The sequence below is a fragment of the Sciurus carolinensis genome, chromosome 16 (genome assembly GCF_902686445.1).
Source record: "Sciurus carolinensis chromosome 16, mSciCar1.2, whole genome shotgun sequence".
Classification (NCBI taxonomy): domain Eukaryota; kingdom Metazoa; phylum Chordata; class Mammalia; order Rodentia; family Sciuridae; genus Sciurus; species Sciurus carolinensis.
This window is the reverse complement of record NC_062228.1, coordinates 53,697,507-53,707,111: the sequence shown is the minus strand read 5'-3', so window position 1 is coordinate 53,707,111 and position 9,605 is coordinate 53,697,507. Positions and strand designations below refer to the sequence as shown.

Sequence of the window (9,605 nt, the reverse complement as noted above, 5' to 3'; positions counted from 1 at the left end):
GTGACTCAGAGTCACAGGGTCCTTAGTGAAGTCCTATCATTACCCAAGTTCTGGCTGACCTTAGAGGGTAAGGGCCAAAATATTGGCTGTTTTTTTCTGAACCCTTTTACTGCCTTGATTTTGGTCTCTAAGTTAAATTTTAAATATCCAGAAGGGCAGTTCCACCCATCTTAAAGTGGAGGCAATGGGTTTTGAATTTCTGGAAGTCAGCATTTGGTACTGGAAGAAAGACAGGCATCTCTATCTCTACTGTAGGTGATGGTTTATTGTCTAAACTCAGCTTGTTTTCTTAGGAGTAGTACACCAAAGTGCAAAACACTAATAGGCAACAGATATAAAGTCACTCAAAGCAACCACATATAAACCAGGTTTTGAAATGGCAGTGCATAGGACTGGGGCTTGGTGGTAGAGCACTTGACTAGCACACATGTGGCACTGGCTTCGATCCTCAGCACCACATAAAAATCAATAAATAAAATAAAGGCATTATGTCCCTCTACAACTAAATATATATATATATATATATATATATATATATATATATATACACACACATATAATGTAGACATATAGTCACATATATCTAGGGTGTCGACTATATTGTAATAACCTAAAATAATAGTTGCTCATTTAACCATTTATGGAGTAATTGTTTAAAAGCCTTTAAAACAGGTATAAACCTTCATTCTTTTAAGACTTAGGATTTTTCTAACAAAACCTAACAGACAAAAGAAATTATCTTAAAGAGCAGTAGAGGTCTCTTTTAATACACATTTACCTAGAAAGGTTTCATTAAGAATTGTATGTTACCCATGAAAACCAAGATATCAGACAAGCCTAGTTATTCCTGCCAAAGAAAAATTCTTTAAAGCAATGGACATTGCACTTTAAACATTTTTCGGAAACTAAAACTTTCTTAATTAACTGACCATCTAGGAAAATGTGTTTTATTAATTTCAAAGATATCTTTACTTTTACCAATTTAAATTGATATTTTGATCAAAGTTTCACATAAACTAAAGGCATTTGGGTCCACTTTTCTTAATGTATGAGCACTCATGTATCAATAAGTGCTCTGATTACATTCTGATACCATGTAAACAATAAATGCTACAAAATGTATGCAGACATGATAAGTATGCAGAAATGTACATAAAACAGACAGGAAACAAAGGTTTAGTAGCTTTTAACCAGGTACTGAATCCCCAGAGGAGACAAAAAAAAAAAAAGATTACACAGTGTCTATCAAGTTTAACCCTTTAGAAAGTAAATCTGTCACAGATTTTTACATTATGACTTAAACCAAACAGAGGAAGGAACTGGGAAATTGGGAATATTAGGAGTAGAGTCTTTCAGCCATGGTGGACACTGAAATCAAGAATTCAGATGGCCTCCTGTCCTCCATGGGGGCCAAATTCACTTCCACCATCACCACTACTTAAAAAAAACTCCAGTTAAAACAAAACAATATTTCTGAAAAAACTGATCAGAAAATGATTAATTTAGGTGCACAGAACCAAAGGCAAATAGAAAAACTGAGCTAAAAAAAAGAGGGTTTTCTAAAAAGAGGAAACAGCCATAATGACTCTTTAAAGGAGAATGTGGAAGATCTTTATCAGACCAGAGCGCACTTTTGGGTCAAAGTCGGCCCTTTCCCTTTGTCTCCCTCTTTTTATAGCATTTAGGTAGGAGCATACTGAGAAAGTAGAATCCCAACATACCAGAAAGTTTATATCAGTTTGGATTTAAAAGTGACACCTCTTGGCTGGCATTGTGGCTCAGTGGTAAGTACTTGCTTGCCTAGCATGTGTGAGGCTCTGGGTTTGATCCTCAGCACTGCATATAAATCAATGAATCAATGAATAAATATATGAATATAACAAAGGTATTAAAAAACCCTACCTTTTAAAAGATACTTTTTAAAAAAGTGACACCTCTTTTCCTTGGTCTTAAATTGGTTTGAGCAACTCTGTTCATGCAAGTCTAACTATAAAATGATACTATAATTTATCCTTTCCTTGGGCCATCGCTCTCTATGTTCCAACTTGTATTTGAATCAGACTTGATTACAGAAAAATGTTTTCCCCCGGGGTTTGAGAATCAAAGGAATCCCAGTGTATGAGTGCTTGTGGCAGATGGAGAGTTACCTACCTGAAAGATAATTGGGAAGGTGTCCCTTGGCATTTCTCCATTATCTGAAGCAGATTGAAGTGTCCCTCCATCCCCTATGGACCTCAAATGTTGGAAGCCAGGAGTGAGCTGTGGGCATGTCTGCGCCATCTCTGAAGCAGAGGGAGGCCCTTTGGAGAACTCTTGGTGCAATTTCACCCGTCTGAGATTGCTCTGTTGCTTTGGCAGACGTCCTGCTCAAAGAGAAGGCTGTCATTCTGAGGAAGTTATTGGCTCCAACAGCCCTAGGTTCAAACACAATTCCCGGCAGGTGGAGAGAGATACCAGTGCCCCACCTAGTCTCATGGAGCCAGCTGCCTGGAGGAAGAAGAATTACTGCGCAAGTGATGAGTCCCCAGTCAAGCCAATCTCCCCTGGGCTTCTCACTTCTTATACCTTGAAGAACCCCTCCTCACCATAAATTCCTTTGGTGCATTTCATTCTAAATAAAGCATTCATGGGATTTTCCATTTGTTAGGATCATACCCAGCAGGTCTCTTCCACCCATTAATGCACCCACTTTAAAAAATGTATTTCTCATCTTCTGTGTTTATTTCTTAATACTACTTTTCAGACTTTTTCTTTCCAGTGGTCCACACCTCCAAGGCTTACTTGTTCCCTCCCCCCACAGGCTGTGGCTGAGACTCAAGGCTGTTGGTGACATCCCTTGAGACCTGCCAGTTAGACTAGTTGCTCTTACCAACACAAAATACCTAAAGCTTCCTGTGATCCTCAAACTGTGAGCAATCATGTATTGAGGCCTGCTGGTTGGATTAGCCACTCTTGCCAACACAAAATACTCAGTTTCCAAAAGACTGTGCAGCCAGGCAGGGGAGGGAATTCAAGGTTGGGGGGACAGTCAGGGAGCATGTCTTATATGCCACTGGGGTACTGACCACTCAGGGACTGAGGAAGACCTGGTCAACCCAGCCAGGGAACCTTGTCTCCATTGGGCCTAATGTCCAGCAGCTGGCTAGGCCTCACCAGAGCCTTTCCTTGAGTCCACCACTCTTCTCTGGCCAGGAGAATGGCCTCCCCAAGCTCCCCACTGGATCCAAAGTAAGGAACCATTTTTGACCTTCTTCTGTGTCTTCTGCATCTGGCACAGTGCCTGGACCCAAGGTAGATGCTTAAAAAGCCTGATGGAATTGAATTGAATTGAATTGAATTGGGTCACAAGTGAATGCAAATAGAGAATTGGAGCAGGACAGGGAGGAGTGGGATTATCTGGACCCAGCTCATGACCTCTATAAAGATGTCATGATGGAGAATTATGGGAACCTGGTCTCACTGGATGTTTGAACAGAGATAAGGATGAAGAACCAACTGTAAAACAAGAAATTAAAGAAATTGAGGAAGAAGTGGAGTCACAGGGTGTAATAGTTACAAGAATCAAAAGTGAAATTGACCAGGGTCCCATGGGTAGAGAAATCTTTGAACTTGTAGTAAGTTAGATAAACAGAGAGGAATCTTCTTATGGGAAATACCACAGGAATCTTTGACCCAAGAACAGAAAATAATCAGAGGGAACAATAATACTATCCATAAGAAACAAAACTCAGAAGAAAAATGACATAAATGTGAAGAATGTGGAACGAGTTTTATTCACAAAGCCCATTTCATTCAACATCAAAGGGTCCATACTGGTGAGAAAACTTTTCAATGCAATGAAGGTGGGAAGAGTTTCAGCTGCAGTTCATTTGTTATTGAACATCAGAAAGTTCACACTGGGGAAAGGCCCTATGAGTGTAATTACTGTGGGAAAACCTTTAGGGTGAGCTCAACCCTTACTAGACATCAGAAAATCCACACTGGAGAAAGACCCTACCAGTGTAATAAATGCAAACAGGGCTTCAGCCAGAGAAGGATCAGAGGATTCATACAAGTGAGAAACCCCACACCTTATTGAGCATCAGAGAGAAACCCTATAACTGTACCAAATGTAAGAAAAGCTTTAGCCAAAATTCATTGCTCCTTGAACATCAGAGAATTCACACTGGGGAAAGACCCCATAAATGTGGTGAATGTGGGAAAGCCTTTAGATTAAGTTCATACCTTATACAACGCCAAAAAAATTCACACTGGTGAAAAACCTTTTCTTTGTAGAGAATGTGGGAAAATCTTCAGTCAGATTTCATTCCTTATTGAACATCAGAGGATCCATTCTGGTGAACAGCCTTATCAGCGCAATGAGTGCAGGAAAAGTTTCAGTCAGCTTTGCAATCTTACAAATCATCAGAGACTTCACACAGGAGACAAACCTCTTAAATGTGAGGAGTGTGGAAAAGTCTTTAGTAGAAGCTCAGGTCTTATTCAGCATCAGAGAATCCACACCAGAGAGAATACTTATCCATACAGTGAAACTAAGGACAATTTTGATCCAAATTGCAGTCTTGTTATACAACAGGAGGCCTACCATGAGGAAAAATCTTACAAATGTGATGAATGTGGGAAAACTTTTAGTGTTAGTGCTTATCTGGCACAGCATCAAAGAATGCACACTGGCAAAAAGCCCTATCTGTGTACTATTTGTGGGAAAAGCTTTAGTCAGAGTTCATTTCTCACAGAACACCAAAGAATTCCACACTGGTGATGGATCCTATCTCTGCAGCCAGTGTGGCAAAAGCTTCAGTTAGCTTTGTGATCTTATTTGACATCAAGGTGTTCACACAGGTAATAAGCCCCATAAACATATGGAATGTGTAAAGGCCCTTAGCCAGAACTCAGTCTGGTTCCACACCAGAGAACACACACAGGAGAGAAACCTGACAAGTGTGAGAAGTGTGACAAAAGTTTCAGTCAACAGCGCAGCCTTATTAACCCAGAAGATCCATGCAGAGGTGAAAACCCAAGAAATCCATGAATGTGATGCTTGTGGTGAAGCCTTCGATTGCCATATCTCTCCTATTTGGCATCAAACATTGCATACTTCATGGATGCAGGAAATGTAGAGAAATAAGTAGGCTCAGTTTAATTTGAGACTAGCTACCCAGGTGCAGTTTTAGTGTGGCTCAATATGGGTCAGATTTTCTGATAAAGCAAGTTGTCCTGGGCTTCAGGCGAATGGTTTCTGAAGGTCCTGTGAGTAGTGGACACACGCCCATGTGCAACTGACTTCTATGACTCTGTATTCATGATCATGGACAAAGACTCACTAGTGTATCTAAGCACCTTTTAACAAATCTTTCAGCAGAGACGTTGAACCCAGGTGTGGAACATGGAGGTGCTCTGAAGACAAAGTTGAATGAGTGCCAGGGAACTGGGAGCAACTGACCCAGAAAATCACTGAGAATAATCAGGAATCTTTTGCCCCCATCTCATGTGGTCCTTCAATTCCATTATGTTTGGCTGTGCATGCCAAAGCCTAGCGATTAGCATATGAGTTGTCAAACAACACCCAGATGATTTTGAGACCAGTATACAAAGTTTTTGTCATTTGTTTCAGGAAGCTAATTGCTCAGCATGCAAGTTAATGAAAGGCTGTTACAGTGCCTGGTAATTCCCTGATCAGGGAAGTGAGTGAACCATTAAGTTCACATGTAAAGGTCATGTGAGTAACTAACAAACCTAACCTCACAAAGGTGTTACCAAGCAATCTTTGGGAGTGCCTTTTTTGCCACCAAGATGGGCCTAAAACAGTGGCAGAAGATAGCTCTTCTTTTGTGCTGTCCCATCTGTAAGAGATATTTGTAATACTATATGAATAAGCTTATTCCTGCATAACCAGGAGCATGTGAAATTGTACATATTTTGATTACCAAGGATTGGAAATATAAAGACCTGGATTTATGATAGGAAGCTAGAGATATTTTGGTATTTCTTTGGGTTTTATGGCATCTAGATTTTGCATGCAATGTAAAAATTCTTATTTCTGGCTCTAGAGCTTCCCCTAGTTAATGATTGTTTTATAAACCTGTTAAGTCATCGTTTTAATTATTAAAACCAGTTTTGTTTAAAAAAATACTCAGTCTCTGTTATCTCCTGTGATCCTCAAAACATGAGTGACCATGTACTGTGGCCTGACTAGAATTTGGGTTGATTGGATTAGCTGCACTTACCAACACGTGACTCAAAATCTGTTTACTTTGTGTCGTTTTCCTCTTAAAAAAAGAAACCCTGATTTGTTTGGGTTTATTTGTACTGTTTTCCCCCAACTATGGAGGCACTTATAGGTGGGGTTGTGTGTCCTAAAGGAACTCAGTCATTGTGCTAAGAGAGAGACGTGTTCCTGAAGGTCATGTGCCCAGGACAAGTTTTTAACTTTTTCAGATGTTTGTATTTACAGTATCAGTTTGGGGGGGAAAAATAATACTTCATTTGATTTTTGTAAATATGTGATCTTAAATCATTTGAGAGTGTTCAGATTTTGTTTTTCCTTTGATAGGTTTAAAAGCATTCAAAGGGAAACTGGCAGGGTTGGAAACTAGGGAATGGGACTCTTTCTGAGTGTGAGCACACTTGGGACAAGGGTGGGGTTTAGGTAAAAGGGCGCTTTTTCCTAAAAAGTGCTCCAGGACTTGAATTTTCCAAATTACTTTATCCATAGATTCTACTTAAACAATTGAGATTCAGAAAACAGGGTCTACATGGGTTCTGAAGCACACATAAGGGGAGAGGGAAAAAGAGACCCCTTGCTCACACTCAGGGGATTAGTGGGTTGCCTCTTTCCCAAAGATGTCAGATCAGACTAAGACCTTGTCTCAGGATCCAGAATACACTGGGTGATGGAACCCTCCACCATCAGGCAAGTCAGTCGGAAAGCGAAAGAAGGAAGCAGACACTTGAACTGACCTGTCAACCTGGTTCATGTTCTACAGACAGAAGCTGAAGCAGATCCCGACCAACATTCCTCCATCAGAGAGGAAGGGGACTGAGCAAGCCTCCTCCAGTAAGCCTGTCACCCATGTCTTTAGACTGGGAACTGTGCTTTCTGCTTTTAACTGGCCCTAGGTGCCTGGTATTTAATCAAATGTTTTCCTAACAGGAGTATAGAACTCTGGTCCATTTCACTCACCTTTCCAATAAGCCCATGTTGGGCACCAAAGATGAAGTCTCAGTTGCTCTGCTTCTGCTGACAGGTGGGTCTGCACGAGCGGCAAGCCCCTGCCACTGAGAAATGGTTCCTGATGGGGGGCCATGCCCTCCAGTGTTGAAACAGCCCCCATTAGCTCATCATCAATTTCTTCTTCCTGGATTTTTGTGAATTCAAAGAATGAAATCCACATAGCAGGATGAGTGAGTGTAACTACAGGATTCGTTGAAGAATTGAAACAGGAACAGAAGTCTGGCAGGGTAAGAGGGGACCCAGTAGGGTTTCTGGCTGAGTGTGTTAGTCTAGGGGTTTATAAGCACCTGGATCAACACTATTGGTCCAAACTTAGGCTAATTAGAGTTTAGAAATGTATAATGCTATTGATCCAAAATGTCACTAGTTAGGGTTTGGGAAAGTGCTAAACACTATCGGTTAGCCCTGCAATCCCAGTCAGGTCCCACGCCATTTTCCCACTGCTTGTCAGGAAACATGAGGTTGCAGTGAGCAGATTGGCAGATGGTGCACTCTTAGGGTTTCCACAGCTTCAGCGCTGCATGGAGTGGGCCCCCCATCAGGTGTCCTCACCAAGCCAGCCGGGTGGTTCAGGATGACAGGTCCATGCACCTTGGCTCACTTTGGCACTGACCCAACAGGACTGCAGCCAGTGCCCATTGCCTGGGCTCAAGCCCACCCAGGGTGCTGCTCTGCTGCTCCACCACTCCACCATTCTACTGCTGCTTCTCGGCAGGGACCAGAGGGCTGGAAGCACAACTTGGTGGTCTGGGAGTCATGTCAATAGATTCATCCAAACTTTATATGAAAACAGAGTCAAATCTGGTTATTATTATTATTATTATTAATTTTCATTTTCATTTCTGACCCTGTGAAACTTTTCTTTGCGGTATTGCAGCAGCTTCATCCACAGGTTCTAAACTTCATGAAGAATTCTCCTAATTTCCTGATATGTTTTATTGCAAAGTATGCATGTATGATTTTAAATCAGCTTTATTAAGGTATGGTTTAACTTTAACATTTTAATTGAATGCTTGAATAAGCATTAATAAATTACATATACCAGTGTAATGTACCACCACAATCAAGATGGAGATTTTACATCATCCCAAAATGTTCTCTTGTGTTTTATCATAGTCAATCCCATCTCTCCACCCCAGACTCCTGAACTCACATGTTTGATACTTCTCACTATAGATTAACATGGTACTGGAATAAATGACACATCAACTAATGAAACAGGATAGAAAACCCAAAAAAAAAATCCAAGGATTTATAATTCATTGATTTTTTTACAAAGCTGCCAAGAACACACAGGGGGAAAGGACAGTCTCATGAACAAATGCTGCTGGTAAAGCTAAACCCTTATCTCACACCATACACTCAAAATCAACTCACAATGGATAAAGGACTCCAATGTAAGACCCGGGGCTGGAAACACAGGGAAAAGATCCACAACACTGATATTGAGATAGGGATTTAGGGAAAAGAGAGAGAAATGCTGAACCTTAAAGGAAACATCCACACGCCATTGAGATGTAGAAATCACAGTTGTAAATCTCAGGCTGCCTGTCCTTAGCCCATGCCCTTGTGAAATGAGGGAAATACACAAGCACAGGGAAAACTGGCATGAAATTGTGCAACTCCACCCTGGATCTACCTCAGTCCAGCCCCTGATACAGCCCCTCCATAAATATTAAACCCCTAGACCACTCAAGAGTGCGCCTCACTCTTGAGACAGCTGTATTCTCCCTTGAATGGGTATCAACCTTCCTAAATAAACCTGTCTATGCCTTTGTCTGGCTTGTGCTAAAATTCTTTTCTGTCATGTGTGTTAGTTAGATGTAAAGGGGGGCAGTTTTGGTTCCTCGATAACTCCCAGAAAAGACGCTCCGCAGATACAGGTCTCACACGAGGAACTTTTATTCAAGCGGACAAAACGTGTCCACTTGGGGGAAAGGGGAAAGGGAAAGAGAGCAGAAGAAGATGGCGCAGGGTTCTTTGTATTGGACTTTCGCGGGCTGGGAGAAACCAATCGCGGAGGAGAATTATTACAGACTGATTGATGGACCAATGACATATTGGAACGTAATGGGGGGGGGGGGGCAGGAAGGTTACGGCGACCTAAGCCGGAAATTCCTATAACGGGAGAGGCGGGCTTAACACAGATTGACAGGTGATGCCTGTAGCGGGAGAGAAAAAGGTGGCTTTATACCTAACAATGTGTGCTAAGAACCCTACTCATCCTGAGTTGACCTCTTCTGGGAACTCCTCAGACCTTTCTCTGGAGACATCTCTTCTCTGTAACAGTCTGTGCTATGTTTTTGGATAGTACTCCAAAAGGACACATAACAAAAGCAAAAACAGAGAAGTGAGTTTGCATCACACTTAA

At 41.4% G+C, this 9,605-nt stretch overlaps 1 pseudogene; it reads left to right on the top strand.

Moving 5' to 3' along the window:
- The first annotated feature begins 3,196 nt into the window (after positions 1-3,196).
- Positions 3,197-5,120, top strand: LOC124966139 (zinc finger protein 189-like; annotated as a pseudogene).
- Positions 5,121-9,605: the final 4,485 nt, after the last annotated feature.